The sequence below is a fragment of the Podarcis melisellensis genome (assembly GCF_964234715.1).
Source record: "Podarcis melisellensis genome assembly, chromosome: 2".
Classification (NCBI taxonomy): Eukaryota; Metazoa; Chordata; class Lepidosauria; order Squamata; family Lacertidae; genus Podarcis; species Podarcis melisellensis.
In genome coordinates, this window is record NC_138529.1 from 50,668,046 (window position 1) to 50,674,581 (window position 6,536).

The 6,536-nt window shown below is 42.2% G+C and overlaps 3 long non-coding RNA genes across 4 annotated transcripts in view; 2 read left to right on the forward strand and 1 right to left on the reverse strand.

Moving 5' to 3' along the window:
* LOC309363731 overlaps positions 1–6,536 on the forward strand; it is a 64,457-nt gene that overhangs the window by 43,434 nt on the left and 14,487 nt on the right. The window lies entirely within an intron of this gene.
* LOC309363737 lies at positions 1,417–5,624 on the forward strand. 2 transcript variants are annotated; one of them, XR_014165563.1, is made up of 3 exons: positions 1,417–1,799; positions 2,818–2,988; positions 4,391–5,624. It is a non-coding gene; the product is annotated as an uncharacterized lncRNA (long non-coding RNA). The 2 variants fall into 2 exon arrangements; XR_014165564.1 differs by lacking the exon at positions 1,417–1,799 and having other exon boundaries at positions 2,654–2,988.
* On the reverse strand, positions 1,878–4,140 carry LOC309363744. The gene is made up of 2 exons (XR_014165572.1): positions 3,807–4,140; positions 1,878–2,658 (listed from the first exon to the last, which is right to left on the reverse strand). It is a non-coding gene; the product is annotated as an uncharacterized lncRNA (long non-coding RNA).

Consider the following 6,536-nt stretch of genomic DNA (forward strand, 5'->3'; position numbering starts at 1 on the left):
GTGATTCTTCTGCCTCTCCCATATTTATGAATACCCACAGGACTTCCGTGCACATGAAACTATTGGAAGGCAGTGACTACGACACTGTAAACCTCTCCTTATCATGAGCTGTGCAGAATAATGCAAACAATATTGTGAGTGTAATTCATGGAATTAAAAATGCATAAAATAAATGTGTAGTATGCTGTTTGAAAAACCTAGAGGCCATTGCAGTTTTACTCCTTGAAGGAAGTGTACACCCATTAAGAAATGCAGCTGGAATTTTGTTAAGAGAGTTGTTAATATCATAAGAGGTGGATGATAATTCATTGCCCTTTCTTTGTGCTGTGTGACTCCGACACTCCTGAGAGAAGTGAAGCAGCAAAAAACCTTTCTAAGTGAGGAAAACTTGCTCAGTCTCTACAGAGAAGGGCCATATTAGAGCTCTGCACTGTGTATGTGTGAGAGAGGGTCGATGGGGGTAGGGCAGGCTATTTTTACCTAATTCTTTGCTGAGAGGAAAGTAAGTCAGATGAATATTTTTACTAAAGAGGAGTCTGCTTTCTGGAACTGGGCTTAAGGAAGGGCAGTCCCTCTCTTTTAACTGACCGACTTGTAAGATATGCCTTTCAAGCTCACCCTCCTCCTTCACTCAATCCTTTCTAATGTTTCTTCATGCTTAATGCTAGCTCAGCTGTAGTAGTTGGGCTACATCTCCCAGGCCCCTGCAGCCTGAGGGATGGTGTTATATTCAACCTCTTTCCTGTCCCCAGGAACTGGATCTGTCAGCAGAGAACAGCTAAAAATACCCTCATTTCCTTTAGAAATCAAGGATGCACATTGCCTGAACCTGGGCCTGCCCACCTCATGAGTGCCTAATCCTATCAACACATACCTCTTTGGCTATGTTTGTATCACCCCGCCCCATCCACACACAGCCAAGAAACCTAATTCCCTTCATAGAAAATTAACTGTCTGCTTAAATCTCTCCTGCACACTTAAGTAAGGATGAATTCTTCCAGTGCTCAAAGTTTTACTAAAGATGCAGTTCTCCTATAGCTCAGAATACCTCCGTTCTTATGAAGGGATGTACTGTTCAACTTAGTCCTACTTAAAGTAAGGTTAAGGGATCCCTGACTGTTAGGTCCAGTCGCGGACGACTCTGGGGTTGCGACGCTCATCTCGCTTTACTGGCTGAGGGAGCTGGCATACAGCTTCTGGGTCATGTGGCCAGCATGACTAAGCTGCTTCTGGCGAACCAGAACAGCACACGGAAACACCATTTACCCTCCCGCCAGAGTGGTACCTACTTATCTACTCGCACTTTGACATGCTTTAGAACTGCTAGGTTGGCAGGAGCAGGGACCGAGCAACAGGCGCTCACCCCGTTGCGGGGATTTGAACCGCCAACCTTCTGATCGGCAAGCCCTAGGCTCTGTGGTTTAGACCACAGCATCACCCGCATAAAGTAGATCTACTGAAATTAATGTGCTTAAGTTACTCATATTCACTAATTTTAACAGATCTTCTCTGAGTAGGATTAACTGTGGCTGCAACCCAAAAAGAACCCATGTTTGAAAGAATTTTGGACTGTGGCCCATCTGCACTATACATTTAAAACAGTATCATACCACTTTAAATAGTCATGGCTTCCCACAAAGAATCCTGGGGACTGTTAAGGATGATGAGAATTGTTAGGAGACCTCTATTCCACCCCCACAGCTACAATACTAATGACTCAAACATCCTGGGAAAATTATATTTCCCAAAATACCTAACACCGGGGATAGTGCCATTATTGAATGCTGGAAAAGGAGAAGGTACAAACTCTCTGGCTCATTTTTCATCTGAAGAACTGTCAGGGACATGATGCTCACTTAACAATGCAGCCAAGCATGTTTAACGGAACAAAACTGTATTATGAGCCTGATAAGCGTGAACTTTGGTGACATCACTAAACAAATTAGTGAGTTCAGATTACCGAAGCCTTTAAATGAATGATATGTCAACAGGAGGGTGAAGAGTTGAAATAATTGCCATACAGACTTGCAGGGGTGAGGTGTACATGTTTCAAGTGCAGAGCATGGTGCAAAACAATGTGCATAGAACTTGAAATAGGGTCAAAACGATGGTATTGAGCAAAAAAAAATCAACTTCCTGAAGTATATTTCCCTTTTGGTTAAAAGGTTTTCTTACACCCAGAAGGACTTCTTGGCTTTCTTTTGAGTTAGAGTTAGATTTGCCATGCAGTTAGATTCAACATGTGGACATAGTAATAGAGGACTTGGCCCTTACATTGGGATAGGGGGCTCATTGTCATTGGTAGGCCCTCAAAATGTTGTTCTGCCAAGTAGAGAAATCTAACAAGCAAAAGCTGATGGTAACAATGTGGGGCTCTGTTAATGAAACTGTGTTGTGCTGGTATCTTTTGTAGGATTCCAAGGATTAGTGGAAATAGGAGGCTAAAAACACACCCAAGGACTCTGTTCCATATCTTCATCAAGTACTTGTCTTAGGAAATGACGGTCCTTTCCAGCCCTCATGCAATAATAGGTTGCATTTGGTATAGGGTTGCCATATTTCACAAAGTGAAAATCCGGACACAAAAGTTGTTGAGTTGTTGTTGTTTTGCAAAAACCAACACTTCCGATATGGGTGACATTTGACCAACTGTATTAGCTACACAACAAATATTAGACATAAAATACATATACACAATCAATAAGGCAAAATATTATGCATTTAAGCACTATCATAGCATAAGCCTTGCCAGAGCATTTCATTCTTATGAAAGGTCACTCTTGGAGCAGGATTCTCTCTGTTCTCTCTGTTCACAAGGTCTGGGTTGGAACCTCTGTCTGTGTTGAGATCTACATTCTGGTCTCTTGGTCTCTATAGTGCTCTAGTCTCCCAAATTTATACTATCTGAGCATTGGAATATGACAGGCACCCTTGTCTCTGTGGTCAGCCAGGAGAAGTACCAATGGCATCATCACGTACCACTCTAAGGTATGTCAAAGAGTTGGCAAGCTGTCCTCTTCTATTATTAGCACGAGAAGCACTAGTCCCTGTCATTCTCATGGCTTTGATCCTGTAAACCCATGAATCAATCATCAATCCTGGCAATTAGCCCAAAGTGACATCATGGCCTGGTAAGGTAAGGTTACCTCACTGCCTTATCTCTATAGTCAAAAAATAAGCTCATCTTCCATTATATAACACCTACCACATAAACACAAACGAACAAGCCAAAATATTGTCTATTATGCAAATTCAGGCTCTTATGGAAGCCATCAATAAGGCACCAGGGATATAATTTTTGGATACCACTTATCTCTTCATAATCAAAATACTGTATACTTCCACACATTTCCATCACACATTAACATCAGACTCCTCCTCATTGAGGTGGATTAAAATACTACTTTCCCTCATTGTACAAGAACATTGTGGTTTCCTAGTCTTTGCTGTTCTAAGGCATGGTCCGTTTTTGCACTGGAAACCCATGAAACAGATTTTTTTTTTATTTGCAAGGAAGGCAGACTCTGTTTTTAATTGAATTTCCAGCTCAGTTCCAAACCACAATTTCTTTAGTAAGAGACCATGGTATTTGTAGAAAATCTCATAATTTAGGGCTACAGCCGTAAGGCTTTGACGGAGGTAGGGATTCAAGTCCCTTGTGGCTTCTGCATAATGCCTCATCTTCAAATTCCTGAGTCATGGTTTTCAATCCTTGGTTGTGAGGTTTGGATTTACACATCATGTCTTATGCTAACATAGGAGTTTTTACACTAGTGAAACAAATATGACAAAAACCAGAACGCTACCTTTTTTTTAGTTTGGGGGCAACCCACTCTTTCCCCCTGTCTTCAGTTGCTTAGTGAAGGCTTCAGTGGGGAAGTCTGAAGACTGTTTTTTATGGTTGCTAAGCAACTGTAGCCATCTCTTCCCTCTCTGGCATTGTCAAAGTGGCTGACTATATATGGAACAAAGGGTAATAATGGTTAAGAAGATGTCTAACTTGGGTAGCAGCTATGGCAGAGGTACCATGTGGGAATAAACAGTTCAAATGTCATGGAGATATGTAGCCGGGCCCTTACTGCTTTAGAATCATATCCAATGTTTTATTGTTATTTATTATGCTGCTTACATGTCAAAGTGGCCTCTACACAGGTAGCTGTGGACCTCTCCTACGTAGTACATAGCTATGGTTTGGGTGTTCACCTTCCTATATTTTTCATGTTCCTGCATTATTTAGGCTTTAAATGCACAAATATAAAACCAAACAAATTACTGAAATGTTTTCAGAAACTAAATGGAAGCCAGTGCGTTTGACTTCTTAGTGCATAGCTGCTAACACAGATATTTTTGCATTTTTGCATTATTTATGTATTTTTATATTAATTCGCAGACTCGTCCCCTTGAAGGAAAGGCACCAAAATTCAGCCACTCCTAAGGTAGAGTGTGTACAGAAATAATTCCCTTCAGTCTTCCAGGGACAGTTGGAGTTGGCTGAATCTGACCTACAAACTGGCTTTGGGCCAAGGATCAGAATGGGTGATATAAGAACAGCTGCAGATCTGGGTCTCTTTTCCTGCTATTCTCTGTGGTATCTACTGCAAGCAATGCACCTTATGCTGTCATCACACAGTGTGTCTCCCCTAGCCTACCAGCTGCTGATGTCAGGTAGAGACAATGGGACACACAGTGCAATGGCCAACATACAGTTGGCCCCGGAGAAGAAACTGCTTCTTCAACCACCACACAGTCAAACAATGGCATTTGCTCCCACAAGATTTAGTGATTGCCATCAGCTTGGATGGCTTTAAAAGGGGTTAGATGAAATCACAAAGGATAAGGCTGTCAATGGGTCCAGTATCAGAGGAAGGATGTCTGAATTGCTGGGGAACATGAGCAGGGAGAATGCTATAGCACTCATGTCCTGCTTGGAGGGGAGGACCTGATTATTAGCCGCTATGAGAACAGGATGCTGAAATATATCACCCTGTGGTCTGATCAAGGACCCTTACATTCAGAACCCCAAACCAAGGCTTGCAAAAAGCACTCACAGAAGCGAACAACACGTGGCAAGTAAGTCAGCTTCTCATCTTGTTTCAGAAATGCTGTAGCTTGGCTAGGGACCATTTCCTACTAAGGTCTGTCACCATATATCTGGTAGGAAACATTCCCTTTCCTCTTTATCCAATGGCTAAAACTAATCCATGGAGGATTATGCATATAAACTGCGGATGGCAATGCACCTTAAGCATGAATATGACAGGTCATAGTTTCCTACAAATCAAACTTAAGCTTGCAAAGTCCCATCTCATCTGAGGGTTTAAATTGGATTAGTTATTTTTAAACCTCACAGAAGGGGCATTAAAATGTGCTTTTCCAGCAGCCATAAGCAATTCCTGCCGTAGGGCATGGGCTGCTCTGCTCATAATTCCTCTCCCGATCCCTTTAAATAACCCCAAGTGATGAGACAGAAAATAATATGCCAAGGCACAGCAAGGCATTCTACTTGCCTTTGCTGATTGTTGACTTTAGAGAATTCAGATTTCACTTGTGGGTGGGGGTTTGTTTTGTTTCACAATCCAGGATTTGCTGTTCTACCAGAATTCAGCAGGATATATTTATATATATATATATATATATATATATATATATATATATATATATATATTTGCTTTCGTAGATTTTCACGGGTACAGGAATGCAGGTCGCCTAGACACCCCAACTTTTACACGGGAAGACACCCGAGGACACCAAAACCTGCATATATATGCAGAACACAAGAATGCCGTCAAAAAAGAAGAAAAAACTTCCTCTCTTTTCCAACACATGAAAGAAACAGGACACGAAATTAATTTTGCAGATTCCAAATTGCTCTTTAACATGGAACATCACCACAAGAGAATAATCATGGAAGCCATCGAGATAGAGAAACACCCTCACAACATGAACAAGCGTGACGACACATCCCGCTTGCCAGACATCTGGAAATTAGCCCTCCCCTCAAAAACTGACACCAGATCCAGAGGCACACAGAACGCCATCACCAATCAACCACACCAGACCCAAACCCAGACCCTCTCCACAGATAAATTACAGACACCATCCAGTAGCCAAACCATGGTGGCACCTCCGGATGCTGCACCCCCCTGCAATCCCTACACAGATCTGGCTGACACAGGCCACAAAACCACAGCTCGCCCCTATACACGAAGCCAAGCCAGAGCACAACTAAGTGCAGTACAGCCATCTTCTCAGAAAAACTCTTCACAAAGTTCAAGAGGTCAAGACACAAAGACTTTAGCAACTAATCCACACCTAATGACCCACCTAAGTGGTACTCAGGATATCACTCAAGAAATCACTCAAGATATCCCTCAAGTAATTAAGGAACAAAAGAAGAAAAGGCACACTAGCCTGGGAACTTCCTCTCTGCCCAGAACATTGGAGGCTATACACCACACCCCCTCAACAGTATTTATAGGAACTCAAACACTGAGATCCTGCTCTGTTCCAGTAACAAGAAGCCGAAAGCACCAGCC